At 40.6% G+C, this 27786-nt stretch overlaps 2 long non-coding RNA genes across 4 annotated transcripts; both read right to left on the minus strand.

The window, feature by feature from the left end:
- Nucleotides 1-29: 29 nt before the first annotated feature.
- Nucleotides 30-27786, minus strand: LOC308481107. 3 transcript variants are annotated; one of them, XR_013988449.1, is made up of 3 exons: nucleotides 25435-27786; nucleotides 7873-7945; nucleotides 30-5877 (listed from the first exon to the last, which is right to left on the minus strand). It is a non-coding gene; the product is annotated as an uncharacterized lncRNA (long non-coding RNA). The 3 variants fall into 3 exon arrangements; XR_013988450.1 differs by having other exon boundaries at nucleotides 30-5881; XR_013988451.1 differs by lacking the exon at nucleotides 25435-27786 and adding an exon at nucleotides 24675-24801.
- Nucleotides 15831-24639, minus strand: LOC308481105. The gene is made up of 2 exons (XR_013988445.1): nucleotides 21650-24639; nucleotides 15831-19343 (listed from the first exon to the last, which is right to left on the minus strand). It is a non-coding gene; the product is annotated as an uncharacterized lncRNA (long non-coding RNA).

Genomic DNA, 27786 nt, shown 5'->3' on the forward strand with positions numbered 1-27786 from the left:
TAGTACAAAGATTCACAGGTGGCAAAAGCTATGCTGATTTTACCTCAAAGAGGATCAGACTCAGGATCCACAAAAGAATGAAAAACAATATTTTATTTCCACAGTTGTTAACAGCAGTTTTCAGTTAGTTGCATGCTTGGCACCTAAACTCAATGTCATCCCTTTGCAGTTTATAAACCACATTCTGTGATGAGACTTCCAAGTAGAGAAATAGTAATTTGAACACAGAAAGTAAAATTTGACTTTGCATTAAATGTCACTGAAGTCTTCTTATAGAGCATAGAAAACAAAACTGATGTTCCTGACCCAATAGTATAACTGTTGCTCATTTCCAGTGTGAGTTACTAACCCACAGATATCAGATGCTAAATTCTTCAGTCATTCTTCTTCTTTTCATACTAATATTTATTTATTTATTCTTACATTTATATCCCATCTTTGCTCCAAGGAGCTCAAAGTAGCATACATCATTCTTCTCACAACCATGTGAGGAAGGTCAGGTTGAGAAACAGTGAGTGGCTGAAGGTTATGGGGTAAGCTTCATGGCTGAGTGGAGATTTGTGTGGAGATGAGGTTTCTCCAAGTCCTAGGCACCACTCTAACTACTACAGTACATTGTCTCTCATGTTCTTGTGAATGTGTGAAAAAGACAGAGTGCTGAGGGGCGTTTGCAGTTGACACAGGTGTTTGTGTAAGTGTGAGATAGGAGATCTGCACACCTGACAGACTAGAAGCTTCAGAACCAGTTTGGCAATGGGACAGATGGCTTCCTTCAGGAAGGTAAAGTTGGTGAAGGTTGTGGGACTAAGATGGATCTATGCTTTCCCAGGATGAAAAACCCTCTCAGGCAATTTCCCAGGAAGATCACTCAGTTATTTTGCATTGTCAAAGCTATTGCAGATTCATCAACAACTCCACTGTTTTCTAAATGTGGGAGCCATAAGGTGCTTGAAAAGTATAGGAAAGTTAAATTACATTAGTTCAAGTGGGGCAAGTTTCTAAAAATGAAGGATATTTGAGAGGATATTCCTAATAAAAGAACCTTCCTATACATTCTGGTGCTTTGATACAATTCCAGAAGGAAGATGGGAAGCTGCCTACAAATAAAGGGGGTACTAGACTGTGCCACCTTTCCCTGTTTTGACCTCTTAGGAGATCAATGCACGCTGTGTGCAGTGGCATTGTGGCTTGCAGGGCCACTATGTGCAGCAATCAGTCCATCAGTGACCTCCACCCCCAAAGCAGTTCAGCTCCGGGTAAGTTCACTGAGTCTTTGCAGTTCCTGGTGGGATGGTCCCATAATTAAATGCGCATTATCTGATCTCATGCCAGAAATGCTTCCATTTTCTTCCTGTAACACAATTATAATTCACTGCCAATGTCTGCCTGCTGTGGTGTGATCCTGTTATCTCCACTGTTATTCTGAGCAGCAGCTGTACCATTAGTTTTTTTTATTTAGCTTCTGTATTTTGAAGGTTGATGGATTAGTTCAAGAGCCTTGTGTTTCCATGGTGAGTCGGGCTCTCTAATTTTATGATTAGTGATAGACAGAATGGCCATTGCCATTTTCTCCATGGGAGCTGAGGCTACCAGGATTTAACTCACCTGAAGCAATTAGTAAAACCAAATTGAAAGATAATTACGTTAAGCAAAGCATAAGCAGAAACTGATAATACTGAACACCTATTTTCAAAGACAGAAAAACATTGTCTTCTCTTTGATGTTACAAAGTCATTTTAGCGGGGGGGGGGGGAGAAGAGCATGTGCTGGTGAGCATCCCCCACCATCCCAGCCGGCAGATGACTCATCTTTGGGAAAGAGGAAATGAAAGATATATGTTGTCAGCATCTCTCTGGTCCAAGAAGGCAACATGGTCATTTTTTTTACTCCAAGATCTCCAGACTACAGTCTCCCCTGTGTTGTTTGAGTTGATGGTTACAGAACCATCCTCTTAAGAGGCCTCATTCATTCTAGGCTCAGCTAGGTACCTAGATGGTGCTACAGTTCTTTTTAAAGCTCAGTTTGAGTTTGTTTGATGGTGAAACAACATTTGAGCTTGCTTGTATGACTCTTCAAGCTTACCTTCATATGGAAGCTATGCAGGCTCTTAATTGCTCTGTTTTGACATTGCTTCATTGGAACCTGACCTTGGCTCTGCTTTGTTTTAACGCTTTGAAACTTGACCTCTTTTCTTCTTAACTTTGCCCTACTTGACATCCTTGACCTTGTTTCCCTCACTTGGTACTCACGCTTTGTTAAATCCCCCAACATTTTTGTCTCAACTACATACTTAAAAAGACAAATGAAAAAATATTTTCATTTGAAATATGACTTTCTCCAAGGAATTGAACTTTTGGAGTCACTGAGAGTTCTCTTAGAGAGAGATCCCTGGGGAGCCCTGGGAAGTAGGGAAGCAACAGAAGCTTTATTTAAAGCGATACACTACATGCATCTTGAATGTGAATCCATTCTTGATGAGCCATTACGATAAGCTTGTTATTAAACTGAAAAAGTAGTCATTGGCAAGACTTAAGTAAAAGAGCATGAGCATGTTGAGGGGCATATATAGACATGGAGAACATCTCTTTATGCATAAGACTAAATTTGAGAAGTCTGTCACAGTCCGGTTCACGGGCAATCAAAGTCCCGGCAGGGGACGTCAGGACCGGGGGCAAGATGGCGGGGTGGGAGCAGGAACGGGGGTCCAGAAGCCAGGAGTCAGGAAGCCAAGGGTCCGAGGATCAAGAAGCAGGGAGTCAAGAAGCCGAGGTTCAAGGATCAGGAAGCAAGAAGCCAAACACAGCAAGGCAGGAAGCGTGTTGCTGTGGCAAAGAGCCAAAGGGAAATGCTGACCTTATATCCCTTCCCAGTTCTTGCCACCAGGTGCTGTGAGTTACCAATCAGCCTCACCTGTGAGGCCGCGCCTTGCCTCTTCAGAACAAACTTAGGAAGGCCCCAGTCCTGCAGAGTCCTATTGTTCACAGGGCCTGGCTCCTGCACACACACCTGACAAAGTCCAACAAGGTCCCAAAGTGAAATTGGGCATATTTGGAGCGACTGTTAGACAAGTCAGGCATAGACATCTACAGATCAGGTTGGAGGATAAGGCTAAAAGAGACTACTAGCTACTATGTTCTGCCTCCATGGTCAGAGGCATGATATCTCTGAATACCAGTTGCTGAGAATCACAAGTGGGTTGAGTGCTGTTGCTTTCAAGTCCTGCTTGTGGGCTTTCCATGAGTATCTGGTTGGCCGCTGTGAGAACAAGATGCTGGACTAGATGGGTCTTTGGTCTGATCCAGCAAGCCTTTTCTTATGCCCATTTTTTAACAGTGGTGTTAGTCATTTGCACAGCAAGGTAGATAGATTCAATCAAGTAGAAAGGAAGGAAAAGGCAGGTTTCAAATTGACTCGAATATTTACTCCCCACTGTGGTTTTGTTTATAGTGTCATTATAACCTTTAATTTAAAGTCGAGTGGAGTGCTGGAGGCAAGACTATTTCATTTGCTTACTATGGGGGTAAGGGTTCGATGAAAGTTTAAGAACATTGTTTACGAATAAAAGAATGGAAAGAACAGATGTGAAAGGAATATTCACCAATGATCCCAAAAGCTAAATTTATTCGGATATCCATGTATCTGTTTCTCCATTAGCTAGGCTTGTAAGGAATCTATTTCTCTATCTAAGGGGGAAACAAACATAATATAAAAATATATAAGTATACAGTAGACCCTCAATATACAAACATTTAACTTGAGTGCATTCAGCGTTACGTGCTTAATCTTTTTTTTTTTTTTTTTAAGAATTAAAAAGTGGAAGGAAAGGGGGCAAACATCTTAGGGGAAAGACTTTGGCAATGGCCACCCGCCATTGCACCCAAAGTGTTTTGACTATATATGATTTTGGCTTTAGGCATAATCTCTGGAATATAATCCCAGTGTAAATGGTTAGCATACTGTATAATATAAAACATGGAACTTAGGTGCCTCAGCTATGTTGTGAGCACAGTTTTGTCCTGGTTTTGAAATAAAACACAAATCAAATGTTGGTTCAGGATGCTTCCCAATATAGATTAATGTTGTGAGCCACCCCATGATCCTCAGCACTCATCTCTAACATATCCAGGTTGGGCTGCCTGCCTTAAAAAGAATAAGACTTCATAAACATCAATTTGATTATTAGTCATCTTATTAATTTAGTAATAAGTGTTTCAGTAGGCACATTCTTTAATGTCCTGACTCAGTGGAAACATTTGATAATTACTGATTAGTTTAGCAGCTGACAACCTCTTTAATCTCTCCTGTTGGTCTCTTGATCCCATAAATTCTGGGAATAAAAAAACTGCGGTATGCCAAATGGTCAAATCAAAGCCAGCATCCCTTGCTCTTTATGTAGTTTGTTTCTTTGATATTTTCAAAACACTGTTGTTCTGGAATTGCAAAATGGACTTCCGAGGAATAATTCATATTTTTTGGGCTTTACTTTTATTCTAATAGAACGTTTCACTTTCATTATTATCCCAATTATTACACCAGGACCTAGGTAATAAAAATTAAATTTTAAATTAGGTGAGCATCACATTCAATATAATTAAGGTTGTTTGTTTTTTAAAATCACTTTAGGCTGCACTCCTATGCACGCTTACCTGAAGTCTCCCTGAGCTCAGTGGGACATCTGAGCAGATATGTTGCACTGCCGGTGTACGAAACACCTCTATCCAAAAGGAAGTAAAAATACAGGCTGATAAGGAATTATTCGAAAGTGGTGAGTTATAATTGTCATATACTAAATTAAAATCTGAGAAAGTAAAAACATGCTTTAAATTTTCCTTCTTTTTATAATGGTAGGAAAAAAATATGTTTAAGTAAACACCAGTTTAAGAAGAAAAACTTTGCTGGATTGAACCAAAGGTCTATCTCAGGGGTCAGCAAACTTTTTCAGCAGGGGGGCGGTCCACTGTCTCTCAGACCTTGCGGGGGGCTGGACTGTTTTGGGGGGGAGATGATGCAAGAGCACCACGAGCCCCGGTGGCTGCTTACCTGTGTCTTGAGAGTGGCAGGGGCTGGCAGTGGTGGCAGAGGGATGATAAGCAGTGCGCAAAAGGGCTCCAGAGAGTGGCTGCTTAAAATGGCAGCCACTCGAGAGGGGCGTTCAGCCAACTGCGGCACCTGTGTCTTGCAAGTGGCAAGGGCTGGCGGCAGTGGAGGGACGATGAGTGGCCCTCGAAAGGGCTCTGGAGAGGGGCTACTTAAAATGGTGGTCGTTCGAGCGCTGCTGCTGCTGGCACCAACAAAGTCCAGCCCCCTTCCTCCTCTAGGCAGGGCGGGAAGAAGCCAAGAGGAGGGAGGGAGGAGGAGGCGCCACCACTGCCGAGGGAGGGAGAGGGAAAGAACTGAGTGCTGGCGATCCACACGGCGATTCCTGGACCATCCGCGGGCCGGATCCAGAAGGCAATTGGGCCTGATCTGGCCCGCGGACCTTAGTTTGCCGACCCATGGCCTATCTAGTCAAGGATTTTATTCTAACAGTGGCAAACCAGATGCCTATGGGAATCAAACAGATTTGAGTGCAACAGAACTCACCCCCACGTGTTTTTTTGATGGTTAAATAATGTATCTATCGTTGTCATTGAACTTTAATTAACACATGGAGCTTGTGTTTGTTTGGGCTTCCATTTTCACTCCATTGGAAGGGAAGTGATCTGTGTGCAGTTACAAAAAACAATTTATGCACAGATCTGACCCTTCCCCAGGAATTTATTAACAGATCTGACTTACTCACCATCGGAGTGTTCTGGGTGCATCTCACTGCTTGGGGCCACTGAACACAGAAGGACAGATGGATCACAGCGACATTTAGTTTTGTCAGGGTAGAAACTATCTTTTCAAAAAGATAATTGAGGCGGCCGCAAAGGGATAAAGTACATAACATTTCCTTAATTACAAAATTGTCTGTGTGGATGCTGCATCTTTCAAACACTAGAGTTTATGCAACTATGGTGATTGCTTTCTTTTTAATACCTTTCAAACTGGTGTGCTTCACAATGGAAATGCTGACGCAGCCTAACCAAATGAAGCTTGGCTCAGCCAAAATGTGTGAACACAATTATTTCAATAACTGTAGACATAGTAGCTCCAGGAATAGATTTAGACAACTGCCTTGCAGCAAAAACACCAATCATATGCCTAAGTTTGGCAGAGAAGGAAAAGCTGAAACAAGAGTTTCTTACAATGAATTGTACACCGGCTACCTTTAAGGACTTTTGATGCAAATTCAAGAATTTCAGGAGGCAAGGGTTAGGGCACTTTGAAGATGAATTCAAGGCCTAGAGATACTTGGGTTTAAAAATTGCTTTCAGATTGCACTACTTTTGCCCCGAGTTCAGGATAAGTTGGGATTTGAACGCCAGACCATCGTCCAATTTTACATTGGCATGGCATTTGAATATGGATTGCGTTCAGTGGTGTCACTCAGCTGACAAGAAGGCTTTCCTCAGTGCAATGGAGACGCAAGCAATTTCAGCAGTTCTCCTCCCCAAAGTACCACATTCAAAACATTTTGAATTTGAAATATCCTTCCTCAAGGTACCGTTAGGCTTGTGGGGAGGGAGTGGAGCTTCCATTGGCATTGCAACATGGCAGTGGTGGGTTGTCCTGAGAAAAGTGGTCTTTCCACACCCAATTCTTTTTAAAATTCTTTTTTTTAAAAAAAAAAAAATGAGGTACCGGTACTATGGTAATTACTTGATAAAAATGCCATTGATGCCAGCACAAAATTGCTGCTATGGGCAGCCACAAAAAAGATTTGCTAGTTCTCTGTACTGATGAGTACCGCCACACCAAAACACTGTCCACACCCATGATTTAAATAAATAGTCCTTAAATTTAGTAGAGCACTTTACTATTGTTCTGTCTGTCATTGTTCTGTCTGTCATGCCAGACCCCCCTCAGGCAACAACAATGAATGTTAGTCCAGGTATAAATTCTTTGGGAATTACTGTGAAAGTGACCTTGACATATTTTTCATCTTAATGCCTGCTGCCTTACTATGTGAATTCTTCATTGAACATCTGCTAGGCATAACAAACAATTCTGACCAGAGAATTGTCCACTACTTGCAAGCTGGATCTTTTGACTAAAAAATTGCACGTTGTTTACCATTAGCAGCTTTAATCACAAATATAAAACCATTTATTAGCCTGGGGTTTTTTGTTTCTGGTTTTTTGTGTTGCTCTATTTTGAGAAGTATATTATTCCTGGAAGTGCCATACAAACCTAATAATATAAATGCACACTGAAGAAGTGTGCATGCACACAAAAGCTCATACTGAAATAAAACTTAGTAGGTCTCTAAGGTGCTACTGGACTGTTTTTTTATTTTTTTATTTATTTTGACTGCATCACACCAACACGGCTACCTACCTGAATCCATAATAATATAGTAATAGTTACAACCAAACTTGAAATGTATTTGACACACTACTGACAAAACTGAACAATTGGCTAAGATCATCCACAGTCCCAAAGCTACCTTCTGCTTCATTTTGCTCAGTCATTGCATTTTATTTAAAAAGCGTGTGTCTCCTCAAAGGAGCAATAGAATACACTATTTCACACTGTTCCAAATCAATATATAAATGAAAGAAGTCTAATTTCCACATTCTCTATTCTTATCAAGATACTGTATAAATAATCTGCATTTCTTTATCTAGTTTTTGTAATCAATTTGCCCTCCTTGATCCTCTCTAGGCATATTATGTTTCATTCATTAACTCTTAACCAACCCAACCAATATATCTGCTGCGGAACTGAAATTTACCAAAACTTTTTACTGATTTTTAAAGGAAAGCAGAATCATCCCTTAAGACTCACTTGAAGTAGCAATCACCATGCACAGACCACTTATCCATCTGTTACCTCAGATCAGAAATTCCTTTATAAAAGCCTGCAAAAAGAATGTTTACAGTGCAGGAAAACAAAATGAAAAATAACAATAAATCATTTATTTCAGTACATGAATAATACCAGGAGGAATTTTTCCCCACATGTCTATGATGCAGGAAGAGATATCGGAACCAAGATCTGTTCCATGTCTGGTGGAATTCGAAGATTTCAGGATCTGTGACCTTCTAGTTAGCAGTCCAAATCTCTGACCAGCCACCTTTGCCATGTTTCCCTTCTTCCCCATGTTCACCTTTGAGGAGGGAGAGCAGTATGGCTGCAGTGCACACTGCCTATTGGGAAGATTGCAGAGTGGGGTACTCACCCTTGCCCTGCATTTTCTTTTTTTTAAAAAAAAAATATTTATTGGGGTTTACAATAAAGATAAATATAATAAACAGTATAACATATATCTTAACATAATTTCACATTTTCTTTGGACTTCCTCACATCTCCCGCTCCCACTTTCATCATTGTAACTTTTTGCCAGCAATTTATTATCTTATTTGCATTCTTATGTCCCATCTGTATATTTATAATCTTATAATTCTCAAAAAAGTTTATATTTTCTCAATCTCACTTATTATCTTAAATCATCCAATTTAGTGGTGCTCGATTATTTATGATCTAGCATCCTGCTTAACATTCACTCAAATTACAATGTTTTTGTAAATAGTTCTTAAATTTCTTCCAGTCCTCCTCCATCTTCTCTTCTCCCAGGTCACGAATTCTGCCGGTCATCTCGGCCAGTTCCATATAGTCTATCAGTTGCATCTGCCATTCTTCCAGTGTGGGTAGATCTTGAGTTTTCCAATGCTTTGCAAGTAGTATCCTTGCTGCTGTTGTTGCATACATAAAAAATGTCCAGTCCTTCTTTACCACCCCTTGGCCGACAATACCCAAAAGAAAGGCCTCTGGTTTCTTTGTGAAGGTATACTTAAATACCTTTTTCAGTTCATTATAAATCATTTCCCAGAACGCCTTCACTTTAGGGCAGGTCCACCAGAGGTGGAAGAATGTTCCTTCACTCTCTTTACATGTCCAACACTTATTATCAGGCAGGTGGTATATTTTTGCAAGTTTGACTGGGGTCATATACCATCTATATATCATTTTCATTACATTTTCTTTCAAAGCATTACATGCAGTAAATTTCAACCCAGTGCTCCACAACCTTTCCCAGTCCTCAAACATGATATTATACCCAATGTCCTGCGCCCACCTTATCATAGCCGATTTAACGATTTCATCTTGTGTATTCCATTTTAACAGCAAGTTATACATCCTTGAAAGTACCTTAGACCTTGGTTCTAACAGTTCTGTTTCTAGTTTCGATTTCTCCACCTGGAACCCTAGTTTCATGTCATTTTTAAAGACTTCTTTAATCTGAGCGTAATGTAACCAGTCTCACACTTTATCCTTCATTTTCTCCAAACTCTGCAGTTTCTAGTTGTCTCCATCTTTTTCTAGTATTTCCCAATATTTTGGCCATTTAGCCTCCATATTGGGTCTTTTTCGGGCCTTAGCTTCCAAAGGTGAAAGCCACCTTGGAGTTTTATTTTCCAACAAGTCTTTATATTTTGTCCAGACATTAAACAGTGATTTTCTGACAATATGGTTCTTGCCCTGCATTTTCAATACAGTACTGGCAGCTGTAGTCTTGCCCGTGTACTGCCTGCACCAACATGGGCGGCAGCAGCAGGATGTCTCTAATGCCTGTCACCGGCCAGGGTGGTGGCTGCTGATGAGCAGTGGCATGCTTGCTTGGTGGGCAGCAGTGTCTGGGCCTTGTATTTGGACTGGTAGTTGTGCAGTGGCAGCAGCAATGTCCCTGCCTATCCAGGCCAAGCTGCAGGAGCAGAGCGAACCCATGCATGTCAATCAACAATGAAGCACGGCCACCCCAGCCTGCTTGCAGCAGAAAGCAGAATCAGTCAGGTGAAAGGCAAATGAGATGTATGCATGTGATATGCAGTGAATATGAAGTGTGATTAATGTAAGTGGGCAGTGAAACAGCACTACTGATATGATCAATGCTATCATAACTGGCCTGTGTGTATGTATGGAAGTTTGAGCAGTATGAAAGTGCTAGATAATGGAATAAGGGTATTTCAAGGATATCCATTTCTGTCTGTGAAATGTGGGAGGAGATTTATTTCTTTACTTACAAAATGTATTTGTATACCACCCACTCATGTAAAACCCCAAGGCAGTGCATCACACAGAATACTATAAAGACAATCCAAAATCACAAAATAATAAAAATAAAAAATGACTGGCTCAGCTAAAGAAAACAAAACAACCCAATAGGCCTGTTGGCATAAACAAAAGTTTTCGAGAGACACGTGAAAGCAAACCTGTGAATGCCTGCTGCGAGAAGCGTTCCACAGTGTGGAACTAGCAACGCTACATGCCTGACTTCCGGTTGAGCCTAGTCGGGCTTTGGTAACATGAGAGACAACCAACAGCACTCCCCTAGATGATCTCTGATCAAGCTGAGATGTGGTTAGTTCATTCAGTTGGCAACCTTTGGATCTAGGAGTTTTGAAGCAGTGTAATTAGTGGAACATTATCATTTTTGTTTTTTGTTTTGTTTGTTTTTTGTTTTTTAAAAAACAAAGTAACTCACATATTCTGGAAAAGAAAACATTGCCCAAGAAGTTTCTCTATTTCACCCTAAATTTCCATTTTTCCATTGAAATGGAAAAATAACAGTCCCCCCTCTCAAAAGTTGGTTTCCCCCTATTTTTTCTCTCACCACCATTTTTATCAGCCTTTAATAAGACCCTGTACAACTTTACCAATAAACTGTTCTCGCAACAGTTGGTGATCATGTGACATTCCCCTGCCTTGTGGCATCACAAGGTCCCAACCCTTGATAGTTTTTTTTTTGGGGGGGGGGATCTCCATCCTGCCAACCTAGTGTTTTGGAAATGCAAATATTGGTAACTGCTGACTGATGTGAACAGTGGTGGATTTTGTTTTGTAAACTTTGTAGCTGTGCCATTCCTCATCAACACTGCTGATTTATTAAAAACACGTTATCTGTATGCCCTAAACGGCCTCAGTCCAGTATACCTGAAGGAGCATCTCCACCCCCATCATTCTGCCCAGACACTGAGGTCCAGCGAGGTCCAAGTTACAGGGAACCAGGCAGAGGGTCTTCTCGGTAGTGGCACCCGCCCTGTGAAATGCCCTCCCACAAGATGTGAAAGATGTGAAAACAACTACCAGACTTTTAGAAGACATCTGAAGGCAGGCCTGTTTAGGGAAGCTTTTAATGTTTAATAGGTTATTGTATTTTAGTGTTCTGTTGGAAGCCGCCCAGAGTAGCTGGGGAAACCCAGCCAGATGGGCGGGGTATAAATAATAAATTATTATTATTATGTATTATATCATGCATATCATGCAAATTACAAAGATCCCACAAGCCTGAAGTCTGCCTACCCCTGATGTAGCTTATTCTGTAAAGTAAGGATGAGCTGAAAGGAAGGATAGCAGCAGTATAATAGGCACTAATGGTCAGAGGGCAAATTTGCTGCAGATATCATACAGCAATAATTATGTCCACTCCTGCAACCAATTCGGGCTGACAACAGATCCTTGAGGGAGAAGTGGTCTGTCAGTTCTAATAACACCCAGCTTCATACTTTAAATGACTCCTGCTGCGGAAACAATGGCCATTCCATGGACATATGCACAGGAAGCCATGTGGACTGTAAGAAAGATGGATGCACAAGAGATTTATGTGAAGTGGATTTAGCTTAGGCCATCTTATTCCACACAGCTTAAACTCAAACTCCAGAGAGTATAATGTTAGAGCTGATTAAAGCTTTGTCTTTCTGATGTTGATTCAGATGTGACATTAAAATTTGACGCAAAGCAAATCCATGTAAATTATACACTGGGACAAACCTGTCTTTGAAAGAGACATTAGCCATCAGTACAACACAAGAACTCGGTGTCAAAGAAACTGGTGATGAAATTGCTGATTGCAATCCTGCCCCCCAAATATCAGGTCTACACTGGACTCTTTGAGAAGCATCAATAAGGTAGAAGGAATTCCTTGTTTTTAGCGGAGGGGAGAAAGTTGAGTGGGAGATTGTGCCCATAAACACTGCTGCCTTGGATCTTAAAACCCCACCTATTAAAAATTGTGTTTTTATAATGCTAAACCCATGCTTTTAAATTATTCAAATAATGTGGACTAAATTAATTATTCTGGTGAAAGGATTATAATTCCATTAACTAATCTTGAAGCCATAATCATAACTTCACTGTGAGCTGCCTGATAATGACTCACTATCCTTTTTGTCCTCCTCCTCCTCCTCCTTGTTGTTGTTGTTTAGTGGTTTAGTCATGTCCGACTCTTCATGACCCCATGGACCAGAGCATGCCAGGCACTCCTGTCTTCCACTGCCTCCCGCAGTTTGGTCAAACTCATGCTGGTAGCTTCGAGAACACTGTCCAACCATCTCGTCCTCTGCCGTCCCCTTCTGCTTGTGCCCTCCATCTTTTCCAACATCAGGGTCTTTTCCAGGGAGTCTTCTCTTTTCATGAGGTGGCCAAAGTATTGGAGCCTTAGCTTCAGGATCTGTCCTTCCAGTGCACACTCAGGGCTGATTTCCTCCTTACCTGGTGATTATTATTACAAAATGCAAGTCATTCTTTCTTCTGCAGCAACCTTCATTCTAATCTTTCACTTTCTGGGACACGAACGCATTCTCTTCTTAGATATAATCACCTGCTTAACATCTGGCTTAGCAATTTCAGGCATGGCAGAATGGTTTGATAGGCTTGGCCTTGAGTATCTTGTCACTGATCACAAATACTGATAATGCAAATGGTAGTGAGATTAACTCCTTTCTTCTTGGTGAACAAGGTAATTTTCACAGCATCAAAATGATCATATCAGCATTCTGTTCAGGAAATGTAGGCATCACTACACCATTTATATGCTAAGTCTACAGTATTTGATATCTGAAAAGGTTCTTCTGAAAGAAAGGATCTTTCCATGTTTGGGGAGAACATCTGCCTTGAATAGAATTCTCAGGTGAGCAATGCTGCCATCAGGGCTCAGTAGTCAGGCACCTGCCACGGTCCATGCCCCAGGAAGGTGCTCGGTGGCCCTGCTCCTCCTCCCTACTGCCACTGCATGTTCACCTGCTCCTCCAAAAGAAGCATGCAATGAAAGGAGTTGTAGCCCATGCTCATCTCATCAGCTCCTAGGTGGACTGGGATGTAAGGGAGAAGACTAGCTAATGGCCTAAGGTACAAAAGCAGCAAAAAGGAGGTGGGCCTACTGAGGGTATCTGGGCCAAGGATTGGGTGGGGGCAGGGTAGGGAAGGGAAGGACAATCACTCAGTGGCAGAGCACCTGCTTCACATGCAGAAGGTCCCAGGTAGGACCTACATTTTGGGAGACCTGAAGCTTGAACTGATATGAGGGCCTCTTTGCAACCAGCAACAAGGTCTGGGTAACCACTATTATCTTTTTCAGTAGGGTTGTTCTATGACAGATCACCACCTTAACCCCCCCCCCAAAACCCTACTACATCCCTCTAGGATTGGACCCTGAAGCTGAGGCTTCATTAGTTCCACAGTAGATCTGCCCCTGGTCCCAGGTTCAGTCTCTCACTTCTCCAGAGAGAAACCAGGGAGAGCTACTGCCTGTCAATAAGCAAACAATAGTTAGTTAGTTAGTTAGTTAGTTAGTTAGTTAGTTAGATGGATAGATAGATAAAATCTTTATTTGCATCAGCCACAAGCCATAGCAAAGAAAACAAATACAATCAAATACAGATATAGCTAGATGGTTGGCTATACAACCAATGGTCTGGCTCAGTACAAGGCAGCTTCTTATGTTCCCATGCCCAGTGGTGGCTGGTGTCCACTGGTGGAAGGAAAGAGACCAATAGTAGGTGAATCCAGAGTCAATGACTACCTAATTATAGTTCTGTCCCGCATCATCCTCCCTCCCCACCCCATGAATTGTAAAAGGGCAACATTGAGGCAGGGCCACCCCTTGGGCTGGTTGAAAGTAAGAAAGTAAGCAGCTGAAGGCTGGCAAGGGGGCAGAGTGAGATTAGTGAGGCAGTGCCCTGTTTATCATAAAAGGTCAGCCTCCATTGCCTGTGTTACAAATAACATTGGCTCCCAATCCATTTCCAGGTCCATTCAAAGTGCTGATTTTGACTCTTAAAGTTCCTCATGGCTTAGGGCTTGAATACTTGAAGAATTGCCTGTCTCCATACATATCTATCTGTAAATTAAGATTGTCAACAGAAGACTGCCTGTAGGTGTCCCCACCATTTGAGATGAGGAAGGTGGCAGAGAGGGAGACTTCTCAGCTGTGGCACCTTGGCAGCTGAAGGACCTGTCCTAGCACTTCCATTATTATTATGTTAGCAACTTTTTTTATCAGCATGAACTTTTAATATGTGATTTTAATGTTGCTGGCTGCTTTGTGCTTCTTTTGGGCTCTAAGCTTATTTTATTTGTTGTATTTACGGTATATTTTAATTCTTTTATTATTTTTATAACCTGCCTGTGAATATGATTGAAGGACAGTATAAAAATACTTGTAATTAATAAATCCTAAAATTAGCTTCACAGCTCTTCAGCCAAATATATCACTAAGACTGTAACAGACATTTTCTAGGCACATAGCACCAATTGAGAGCACTGATGCTGATTCATAGGTCTGTCCTTGATCCATCTGTGGCAATGAAGCTATTCCCTACAAAGGATCTCCCCCCGCCCTCATTTCACAGTGCCAAATGTCACAAAGCATGTTTATCATAATAACACTTGTGGTTCTCTCTCTCTCTCTATCTCTCAACTATAGAAGTTTAGCACAATGACATTGTAAAATGTCTTAACCCACTTCTGGTAAACCCAATGATGCTCAATACATAGTCCCTCTACTACCTCCCTCCATTTTAGCATATAAATTGCCTGGTAGTGTTATAAAAATCTGGAACATTTTGCAGATGTGATGGCATCAGCCTTGGTATTTATGCAAAGCTATGTAGATAAACCGTTCAAAAGTCTGGCATGTGTCCATTGGACAAATTGCCCAACCAATATGTGGGCAGGCAAGGGCTTCACTGAAAGCAGTGCTAACAGCCAAGATATCTCATCATGTGTGGTTGTTAAGGGCATCAGTCTCAACAGACTCTCTAACACTTCTCTGCTAATAGCATTTTTAAAGGAATAGAATTACCAAGCAGGTTTATCAGATGCCAACATTTACCATGGGAGTACCTTGCCAATGTTTAGCCTTCCCTACTCACTGCAGTAGATGTGGCCTTACACCAAATCATGGATCTATATTCTTCTATACAAGTCCTCATAGTGTGCCTTCCAAACTATGGCCGCTCCTGTATGATAGCCCTATTATTTAAGCAATAAGAATTACATATGAATTGTTTTACAATAAACTATTTCCTGTTCCTTATTGCTCTCTAAGCACTAGGAGCCAAAGACAAGACTCCATTCACCCAGTTAGCATTTTTTTAAGAAGAGGTCCCATTCCCTGCAATAGCAGGTATAAGGGGATTTGTCATGGAGCCTTAGCGGAAGATCATGGGTCGAAGCCCCACTTCATTCAGGCCAAGTTCTCAGCCCCAATTAGGGATGGTGGAAGGGATTCCATTCAGTTTGCTTATGAAGCCAAATCTATCAAATCCATGTTTTCTGAAACAATATTAGAACTGAGACACAACTACAGTATCCTTCAAAATTCATTTTGAATTTTAAAGTTCTCCAACTTAACAATGTTTACAAAAATGAATAAATTAGGAGGAAATGTATATCATAATGAATATATTGGTAAAAATGACATGCTAAAATGCATTATATAAGGAGGAATTGCTTGCAAAAATGTGTACATTAATCAAAACTGCATGCAAAAATATGTTTATTAGGAGAAATTCACACTAAAATGCTGAAGAATTTCCATGAAGATTCCCCCCTCCAAATATTTCTTCTTCTTCTTCAGCGATCACTCATAGCCGAGTAAGATTGTCTTCCATAAACACGGTTTTAACAATGATTCTGTAAGTGACTGTGGAGGCCAATTCTGGATCCGCATGTCCTTCCACAGTGGGGACATTGGTTCCCGCGTGGGAGTTGATCACGGTGTGGATTTCCCAAGTGTGCCTTCCTCTTAACACGTTTCTCCCTTGCGTTCTGAGTTCGAGTGTCTTCAAAGTCCATGACACCTTTGGTAAAGGCTGTTCTGCATCTGGAGCGCTCGCAGACCAGTGTTTCCCAGTTGTTGGTGTTTATGCTACATTTTTAAAGATTTTCCTTGAGACAGTCTTTAAACCTCTTTTGTTGACCACCACACTTTCCACTTTTAAGTTCAGAATAGAGTAGTTGCTTTGGAAGACGTTCATCAGGCATCCACACAACATGACCAGTCCAACGAAGTTGATGTTGGAGAATCATTGCTTCAAAACTGGTGATCTTTGCTTCATCCAGTACACTGATATTAGTTCGCCTGTCTTCCCAAGTGATGTGTAAGATTTTTCGGAGACACCGTTGATGGAATCTTTTGAGAAGTTGGAGATGGCGTTTGTAAGTGGTCTATGTTTCACAAGCTATATGTGGCTGTAGAAATTTAAGATTTGAAAAATGAGAAATGGACGGAAACAAGATGGATAGATCCTTCCATTCCTAGTCCAAATCAATCCATTCCCACTCGCCCTACCCCAGCATGCCTCCAATTATTATTCTAAACCCACAACGGGATTGTTTCTAGTCTGGTCCTGAGTCAGAACACTGAGCAGTTCCAGGCTTTGCAGCAATGTTAGAAACTCTGTTCTGCAGGCTGGACAAGCTGTGGCATGTTAGCAAGAACATTTAACCTTGGTAGCTTAAATTATGCAAATGTTGGGGGAAGGTCAAAATAGGCAGGTCCCTCATGGCTCTTAGTATCGGTGCAGATCTATGTTATGCTTAATAAGGTTCTGACCCTCATTAATCCAATAATTTCCTATTTATTTTAGATATTGAGATGTTGAGATGCTGAGACACAACTGAGTAAATATTCTTTTGAGGGAAAGGACATTTCTTTTGGAGAAAATCTAAAGTAGCAGCTCTGGGAGGTCTAAGTTGCTGAGAAGGATCAATAACTCCAGGATCTAAATACGATATTCATGAAACGCAAGCAAAATTTGTTTTGTACAGGCAACTCCCCATTTACACATGTTCGAGGCATGAAAAGGAGCCAAAAAAGGACCTTAAAAAGAGTGCAAAAACAGCAAAAAAAGGGGGGACAAAAATGACATCTAGCAATCCTACAAGCCTTTGCAAGTGCAATTTCAGGAGCCTTTGCACTGACCTTTGAGGCCTATGGAGAGTTGGGAGTTCAAGCAAGGAAGTTTGGAGGAACCGATTATTGTGGAGTTTGATGAATTTTTGTTTTTTTATAGGGTTTCTCCAGTCAGAGTTTAGGTTTAGAGGGTGTTTTCAGGCTTTTTCAACGGTGTTCCCAATATACGTGACTTCACTTAAATGTGCAGTGCCTCAGAACGTAAATGTGGAGTTGCCTGTATGCCATCCACTCCACTAATCTTGGTGAATCCACATAAATGAGCCAGTTTCAGTTCAGTGACAAATTCCTTCCATCAGGGTTTGTTAACGAAACCTATCCTTTACCATCTAAACATCCCATGCAATTTGCAGAGCTGAAGAAAATTTGAAATGTACAAAAATAGCATAAATCCAGGTTTATGGAACCTATTTTCTAACATTTTACATTTTTATTGCTGCACTACATCTTCCCTACTGCATTAAGCTACTATTAAAATCACCCTTATTCTAATCGTGCATCTTCTCTCTCCCCTCCTTCCCCCCCCCCCCGCTGCCTTGCATAACATTCAATAATCAGGATGTCAGGGAAAGGCTTTATAAAGTACCAATGGCCTGCAGCATGAGTGTCAGCTTGTAGAATTTAGTGCCAGAGAGGTGTTTTATTCATAGCCAGACCGGCGATTGGTTTCACTATGATACATTTTGACCAGTGGATTCTTGGTTAGATTTCCAGTGTGTGTGCTATTACCCAAGTACATCACTTTGCTGTTTTTGATACGGATATATGGCTATGCTGAATGCTTGAATGCCCATCTGTGCACCTGTACAAAATATTAAAGAATTAAAGTATTCATTTTTTTAAAAAAGATTTCCAGTGTGCGATTTTTTGTGTGTGGGGTATTATAATATGGATTGTATTCAACATAGCACTAGGGTGAATGTACTGTCAGTACAAGTATTTTTTCTTGTGTGATGGAACTTCTCCCCCTTTCCTTCCCCTGTGTCCCCTAAATTTGTCCTGGGCAGGTTCTTCCAACCCCCAATATTCCAGAGCAGAATTTTGGGTTGCGAAGGATGTGAGTGGGAGGAGGAGAGGGGGAAATCCTCTTGCACTACCACTAATTCTTGTGCTGGTTCAAAAAATGAGTTGAATGCTCAACACCCACCAAGAGCCCCTGAAATCACTTACAAACTGAAATTAGCAAGCACCTGGCATTTTGACATTAAATACATTTTTGTTTATGAAGGCTTCCTCTGAAATGTTCTTATTGTTCTTCAGTTTACTGAGTTTGTATTATTATTTTATTTTAAACTGTTTATTGTACACCACTTCTGTAACTTTGGGTTATGAAGTGGCTTATGAATCTGCAAATAAATATGAAAAATAAATTGGGGACTCTACCACCCTGTTTAAAATGCATACCTGGCTACTGGAGTTCTCCCACCATCTGAATCAAACACTGATAGTTCAAATGTTGTGTTATGTTAAACTATAACAGGTTAAAGAGTAAGAAATAATATACCAAAAAAACCCAACACCCCACTTATAAAGATACTAGTTTCCTTGCATCTAGGATCAAGTCCATCCTTCTTCCTGCCAGCCTGCTGGTCATGCCTAGGCAGGTTCTTCTACATTCCTTTTAATCTTTTTTAATGTATAAAACATGATCACCATCAACTTGTATCGCCTTTTGGTGTCTACTGGAATCTTAGTTGTCTTTCTGGTTGGCTCCCTAGATTTCTGTCTTTCCCTCAGTGACATTTAGTCCCATTTAGTTCCATGTCCTCATTGTTCCAGGCAGGACATTGTTCCAGGCAGAAGCCAGCACTCATGTGTCCTTGAATGATTTTCTATCTATAATCGAGACATTTGTCAGGCTGTGCTTCTGAAATTTCCTAGATAAGCATGCTATTGAAGTCCTGTATCCATCAATTCTATATTTTTAAATCTTGCCCAAGTATTCTCTATGTCTCCATCACCACTTCTGCTTTTGTTGTGAGTTCTTAATTGCTTTAAGATATGAATGCTGTGTTATTCACATGGCTGTATATCTCTATAATTTGAGTCCACTTGATTTTGCCTATAATCAAAAATGATTATATATGTGGGTGGATATATATATATATATATGCATGTTATTCCAATTGTACACCAGAAAACTATTCATCACTGCAAAATTATGATGAGGGCTCTTATTTTTATAATGGCTTCAACAATCATATGCTTTCAAGGGACTTTTAAGAAAGGAAATAAGGATAGACATGGTAATTCTTGGGAGGAGGGGACCAAGGTCTCCCCACCCCCGGACTTCCTGGCACCCTTCTGTGACTCCATGAATTTCAATAAGGCCTCACAGTCATCTTAGCTTCAGATATGATTGATCAGCAAAATGGGTTAGAAAGAGAACAGGGTGGGATTACTCCTATTTTATTAGACAAAAACTGACCATCAGTGCAAATGCATCTTCCACACATAGAAAGCTGCTTTATAGCAGGTCAGGCTACTTTACCATCTACGTAGCAGCAGATATCTTGGGTCTTAAGCAGAGGACTTGCATATTGCCACCACTGGACTTTTTATCTGGAAATGCCATGACTGAACATGGCACCTTCTCTGTACACATCTTGTGCTCTACGACTGAGCTTTGCTTTCTCCCAACTTTAATGCCATGACTAACCAAAAATCCATCTACATGCATCTATCTCTCTTGTATAAGCACAATGTTATAATGTAACACTAACTGCAGCCTGGAATTTCAGTCAGTTCTGCCTTACTTACTTGCACAGAGACCCATGTGTAGCTTGGAAACATACATGTGTGGCTCAGTTAAAAATTACTGAATTACCATAATGCATATTGTTTTGCACAAGAGTCTAAATGCAGAATGCTATGTGTTCCAAAATAAGAATGATTGGTCTAATTTTATGCCTTAAAGTAGCAGCTGCTATTCCATCTCCCTCCTCTTTCCTTACAAGATTTTGTAAATAAGCAGGAGTTGTGAAAATATGTCTACTATTAATTGGGGATTTAGTTAACATGCGTAAATAGGGTAACCTGTGAGAATGAAGAATATAAATTGCACTAATAAAGAACATGACTCAAAGAACATATAAAATTAAAGTTCAAGCCAAAACATTGTCACTCATTTCTGAAGAAGATTTGTCTCAGACATTTACTCTTGAATTTGCAACTCAACCATGGGTGAGTTTTCAGACATGAAAATATTAGCTGATAATCAAGCAGGGGGGGAAGTGCTTTCCCCCACAACATCTACAATGCTTTGTAATGTTTTGTAGACATAGAAGTCAAAGAAGGCAGTCTAGAGATGGACAATAAAAAGGTAAAGGGACCCCTGACCATTAGGTCCAGTCGTGACCGACTCTGGGGTTGTGGCGCTCATCTTGCTTTATTGGCCGAGGGAGCCGGCGTACAGCTTCCGGGTCATGTGGCCAGCATGACTAAGCTGCTTCTGGCAAACCAGAGCAGAGCACAGAAACGCCATTTACCTTCCCACCGGAGCGGTACCTATTTATCTACTTGCACTTTGACGTGCTTTCGAACTGCTAGGTTGGCAGGAGCAGGGACCAAGCAACGGGAGCTCACCCCGTCGCGGGGATTCGAACCGCTGACTTTCTGATCAGCAAGTCCTAGGCTCTGTGGTTTAACTCACAGCGCCACCCGCATCCCAGAGATGGACAATAACCCTCCTTAAAAAAAAGAAAGCTGCTCTAGTGCTCCTGTGATTGCCTGCTAACTCCTCTGCTTCAAATCAACAAAGAAAGATTTTCACCAGGAACATGGAAACATTTGTGGAAATAGGTTATCTATTGGCTGTGGTAAAATTATTCACACACACACAAACTTAAAGTAGTTTCTGTGCAGTATTAATCAAGGCATGGCATTATTGGCCATGACATTATTTATAAAATAGGCTTTTTAAAAGCAGTCAAATATTAGAGGCACCCTAGTTTGGTCTTCAAGTTCTGAAAACTATGGCCCCAAACTATGTTCTCAAGTTTAAACATTCTTCCTGGCATATCTCAACCTAGAGTCTTCATTATTTATGATTATTTAATATTTGAGAATGTAATAAAATTAAATGACACAGAAACTAAGAAAGCCAGAACTTTTAAAGCATTTGCTAAGTAGGCCACTTTGCCAAAAGCAATGCAAAAACTGTGGGTGTTATCATAGTCACAAAAAATAGGAGAGATACACATACATATATGGGAGGGGGACCTGAGGGAGTTAAATCTCTTGCATTGCAAAGATGCAGGATACTAAAAAAAAACCCCACTGATATGAGTTGGAGAATACCTCTTTTCTGTTATGCCATTTTTAATAGATTAAAAATGGAACCTAATATAGTTAAGAGCATGTACTAACCAGAAACAACAATGGTGTCTGGGATAATTTCACTTCATATCCATCTTCTCTTCAAACACAATATAGTTCCTTCCTGACTGATAAGGAGCCAACTAAGTGTGTAGCTTCAAGTAGCAAATATCCCCTTGTTGGCAGGGTCCTCAAAATGATGGTGGTGGTCAAGCTTTAGGCATGTTTGAAGGAGATTGCATATTGTTGTTGTTGTTGTTGTTGTTGTTGTTGTTATTAGAGTTTATATACAGCCCTATACCTGGAGGTCTCAGGGCAGTTCACTTCAGGTCCAGTCATAGAACTGAAACTGCTTTGGTCATCCAGGTTAATATTATTTGTCAGAAGAAAGATGGGGATTGTGAGCCTGTTCATTCTTCTTGACTTTCAGTACCATAGACTATGGTCTCCTTTGGAGTGGCTCATGGAGGTGAGGACGGGGGACACTTTATTTCAATGGTTCTGCTCTTACATCCAGAGCTGTTTTCAGAAAGTAATTATAGGAGACCACTGTTCAATGGCATGAGAGCTTCCCTGTAGTGTTCCAATCATGTTCTCCACACTATTTAACTTCTATATGAAAATGGTGGGAGCTGTCATTAGGAGTTTTGGAGTGAAGAGTCACCAATATGTGGATGATACCCAGCTCAGTCTCTTTGTTCCATCTGACTCAGGAGAGGCAGCTGAGGTGCTATACAAGTATTTGGAAGTGGTAATAGGTTAGATGTAGGCCAACAAATTGAAAATGAATTCTGAAAAGAGGCCTACTAAATAATTGCATTAGCAGAGCCACCACAGCATGTTCCACTAGTACAATGGGGCTTCCTCCTCCTCCTCCTCCTCCTCCCACGTGCTCCCCATGCCCCACAAATCAGCTCTGGAGAGTTGGGTGATCAGCAATCAGGGTGGGGAGAGGAGATAATTCTGTCAGGAAAGTAGAAATGCTTGCACTGACTAAGTAATCTACTTAGTGCTATTTTGAATTCCATGCAGAGGAATTATGTATGCAGCAGAACTTGGAGAACTTTTACACTTTTATGGAAAGAGCAAGCTTTACGGCTCGGGAATACTCTTGGATCCAGCATTGTCATTTGAGGCTAAGGTGGCCTTGGTGGTTGGATTTCTAGCTCGGCTCAGAATTATTGCAATGCAATAATGATTGTAATGATTTGTGCTTCTTATTTCAAGCAAGAATAATAATAACAATAAATTATTGCCAATAATTTATTGCTTTTACATTACAGCTTTGATATGATCAAACATTGGGCCACCATATTAATGGCATAGAAGAAATCTAAACAACTGGCTTTTCTCACAAGTTTATGGCAGGTGTGTGGAGTTGCACCATGGGGATACTCCTTGCATACTACTGGACTGGGAGGGGCGGCACAAACATGCAGGAAATAATTATATCATCATCATCAAACCTTTTATTGGCATCACAGATAATTATATTGATGGAGAAAGCACTTTTATCATTGAAAGGAAGCAAGTTTCTTTTGAAGCTTGCGAGTTGTAAAATAAATAACACCTTCTAGTTTTAAACTGGCCTGATCATTTTTTTTCTTCAGCACTCATGGTTTTCTGAAGGTTACATTTTCCTACATCAAGATTAATCTGCCTTAGTCATGCATCCACAGTGGACTATACACTGGAGCAGCCCATCTTAGATTGCAGGATACATATATTTTCATTATGTTCCTGGAGTGTGCTTTTCCCTTTTGTATGTCAAGTTAACATTGGGCATATTATGATCCTATTATGATCCATTCTTATCTATGACAGCAGATTTATTGCAATTGTCTCAGACTGACTCAGCAGGGATTAAACATCCACAATTTACTTTGAGGAAAAGTTTGATGCAGAGTTCACAGACAGATGTGATGTCTCAGAGGATCTCCTGCTAGTATCTAATGTTCTTTTTTTCAGTGAAAAGGGAGATAGAAAGTGGTCATAATGATTTAGAATGTACAGACCTATTTATTTCAGTGAATTTAAGCACATTCAACTTTGCCTTGTACTGGGCTTGCATATTCAAGGCTTATATACTTTTGCTTATTTTTATTTTTTATAATATATGATATATTCAACCAGATCTATTTTCCAAATTTCAAAACATCTTCAGAAGCCAAGAACATGCTATGAGTCAATAATTTATTAATGTCTACATAAGCCATGAATCACCCATGACATTTTTATAGGCTTTATTAGTAGTAGCTATAGCTATATATTAATTAGTAGTTTGCTCTTTACCAGCAGAGTAATTTTAATGCAACCTTTCTGTGCCTATTGACTTATTGATCAATATGTTCATGGAGTATATCTGAATATAACATTTGTCAAAGATGAATAAACCTTTAGGTAGCCAATAGTAATTGAGCTTTGTTACAATGATGTCTTATCCCCATATACTGGGAGGGTGCTGCTCAGCTGCTCTAACACAAAAGACTGTTAATAACTGCCACAACTGTACCAACTGACACAACTGCCTCCGGCATATGACATCACAGAGTTCTATAGCCCTGGTGAGCACTAACCCTTTACTTAGCATTTTGAATGTTTTCATCCCACACTATCTACAGCATAGGGATGGACATGAGCGGTGCACGGTTTTTAAAGTATAAAGTGTCTCCTTCCATTATAATGTGGACATAGACTGTCATGATCTGAATAATATATATGCCTTCTTTTAACAATTTTAATTATTATTATCTCATTCCATTTATTATTTTCATTCAAAGCATGAGTGCCTCCTAATTTACTGTGGTTTCCTAGTGATGGATTTAACTTTCAGATAATATAGTGACTGCCAAGGTGACTTAGCCTTATTTATGCTCATAATAATTGACATAGCATATACTGTATGTAGCAGCTGGGATGCTGTTATCCCTAACATGAAAAATATCACAACCATTCAACTTATTAATGGACAACTTGGTGTCAAGCACATAAAAACTATTTATGCTGGCAGATGTGCATCCCACATAGCAAATGAAGACTGTCATCTGGCTGAATAAGAAATGTCAAAGAAACTTACTGATAGGTTTTCTACTGGCAAACTTCTGTTAGTCAGTTCTAGGGGTTGTGAGCCTATTTGTGTCTATGGGCATATTTGGAATTTTGAGAGAGTGCTGTAGGTACCAATGCTCCATTTGCTTCTCTGTCCCCTCCCTGAGAGAAAGTGTGTGTGTGTGCATGTGCGCACAAACACACACACAATTTGCATCCCACTGGAGCCCAGTGGGGTATATGGGGTGTTGGTGAGGGACAGTGCCTCTGGTGGGGGACACGTTGTACTCCTTCTGGGGTAGTTTGTGTCAGGAGTTCAGCCTACACTCGAGTAGGACCCTGGCAGAGACACATGCCTGACTGGCATGTTCTCTCCCTCCTGGTTGATTGTTCGGGAGCTTCAGAAGCTTTCTTCATCCCAAACATCACAGCGACCAATGCCAACATCGGCACACTTAGGGATCCTCAGAGTTTGTGCATCTTGCATGACAGACCTCAGCAACTCAGCATTTTGGCTAATCTACTTTATTTACATATAAACACACACGGAGCACTGCAACATGGCTCCCTCTCTCTCTAGCATCAGACAGCAAAGAGAGAAAGAACAAAGGACAATAGTCCCACTTCATGGAACACAGTAACACAAACATCCTGTCTCCGTCACTTCCCACTCTGTGGAGTCAAAATATACCGTCATGTGAAAGACAAAAATCCCATGACTGCAATAATGGATCAGGAATTCTAACATCTTGCCCATCTTTGGTACCTGCTCTGCACTCACCACTCACCTGTGTCTCCTAGAAGCTGTCAGCATGCAACAGTGGCCACACCCCGGGAAACAGCATCAACTGACTGGGTGAAGGTAGTTGATGGGTCTCAAACACTCTGTGAGTTAGGGACTTCCCCTGCATGCGAAGACAGGCTCTGGTGGATTGAGCGGATGAGACCATTCATGGGTCCAAACACCAAGAAGATGGTTTATGCACATACTGTAGAGGGAAATGAGGAGCAGATTAGGCTTGTCAAGCTGGGAAGGTAGTCCACCTACTTGCACCCAAGGGAGGTCACTTCAGTGCTGCTAATGCAGTGTTTTGACTTCTCCATGGAGGCACAATCCTTTCTCTCTTGAGACAGACAGATGCCAACAAGGGGAGTCCAATGCAATTAAAATCATATTTTTAAAAATCAAAATTTTATGTGCAAAAAACGCTGTCAAATTAAAGCTTACACAGGTAGTGTATATCTTGAAAATCACAGATCCAGTGATTACCATAACCACAAAAACATGGCCTGAGGGATCTTCATGTTTTTTACATAGGAAGACAAGAAAACCACAAATAAATCACAGAACTGATCTGCGGACCTCAAATTGATCTAAAATTTGACGGTGCTTTTGAATCAATCTCTTGTAAAAAATTAGGTGATCTTTAAGCAGTGCTTTTTTCTGGGGGTACACAGGGGTGCATTAACTGTTAAACCGCTTTGGATTCTTTGGGAAAGCTATAACTCTTTAAAGAGGTATAGTATTGCTTAAATGTATTGTGCAGATAAGGCATCTCTCCCCCCCATACCCTAGCACACCAAATAAAAAGAACAGAACATCCGCATTATGTCCAGCAAATCTCAAGTAACGTCAGCATAAGTTGAGACCAATAATGTGATTTTATCCAGGCAACATAGGGTCACCAGGTACTATAAATACTTTCCCCAGGGCTGCTGCTATAACAATGGTTGGGGGAAAACACAACCACTGATTGTACATGTTTTTCTGCACAATTATTATAATTAGGAACTGGCTATAATAGTAATATTCTTTACCAGATTTTGAAAAAGGTCCAGAATCTCCCTAATATGTTTTGTCAGTTTTACCCAGGACCACCTAAGAAAATATCTTCCAGAAGAGCAAAGAAAGGGATTCTTTTTGACCCTGAAAATGTAAACATGGTTTGTCTTTTGTGGAGCTGTCAGCACAAATATCTTATACTACAGTGGCTTGCATTTTTTATATTCATCGTGTTATGTTTTCTGGAATGCTAATGGGGCTAAGTAAGCAATTGTGCTACACTGGCTGTGGGAGGAATGAATTAAGGAACACTTGTTAGGAAAGGTGGTAGAAAAGGAAATTGAGCTGGAGTAGGAAGCTCCCATGGATCACAGAATTATAGAGTTGGAAGGGACCCTGAGGATCATCTAGTCCAACCCCTTGCAAAGCAGGAATATGCAGCTGTCCCTTATTGGGGTCGAACCTGTGACCTTCGTGTTATCAGCAACACATTCTAACTAACTGAGCTATGACAGCAGAGCTCTGTGGATTCCAACAACCTTCTCAGATGGTGAAGGCATCTTATTCCCCTCTTAAGAAAGGAAGAGGTGTTATTTTTAGAATTATGTTTCCCTGTCTCATTGTTTCATATGTCGTAAACCACCTTCAGCCTTTAGCACTGGGTAGAATATATATCAAAATAATACATGGACAATTGTTGAAACAATCAATCATATACAATTCTGTTCTGGAAAGCCTGACATGCTTTTTCTTTCTTCCTGAACAAACAGCTTGGCAATCATACTAGGAAGTGCACGACCTTTACCTTACTGCGAAGATAATTAGGTAGCCACAGGAACATCAGGCTGAAAATTTGAAAATACCCAAAAGTGTGGAAAGACAAATGTATAAATTCCGGGGGAATAGGAACAAAGGATGGGAGGAAACTAGAGGTGGAAAAAGGAAGTGAATGAAGTAGAGAATATTTGTGAATAATAGATGAAATTGCTGCTTTTCCTAGTAAATAAAGTGCTAGACAAAAGTGATACAAAATATGCCCCACTAGGCCATGGTAACCATAGCAACAACCAAAGGCGTTGCTGCCTGTCTTCCTGGTGGATCCGCCAGAAGTACAATACATATTTTATATCTACAATAATTACTCTCTAGACATTTTTATAGTAGTGGATAGTTTTGTGTCCTATATACAAAAGACTTTGTCCACGACTGGACCTAACAGTCAGGGGTGCCTTTACCTTTATGAGAGCTTATTTCCCCATCAAACAGAAATGATGAATAAAATTGATGCTGTTTTCTAATACCCCTTTTTGTCTTTACTATCTTAAAAGAGGAAAAAAATACTTGTATGGGAATCATG

This window comes from Podarcis pityusensis, assembly GCF_964106645.2.
Source record: "Podarcis pityusensis genome assembly, chromosome: 7".
In the NCBI taxonomy this organism is placed as follows: domain Eukaryota; kingdom Metazoa; phylum Chordata; class Lepidosauria; order Squamata; family Lacertidae; genus Podarcis; species Podarcis pityusensis.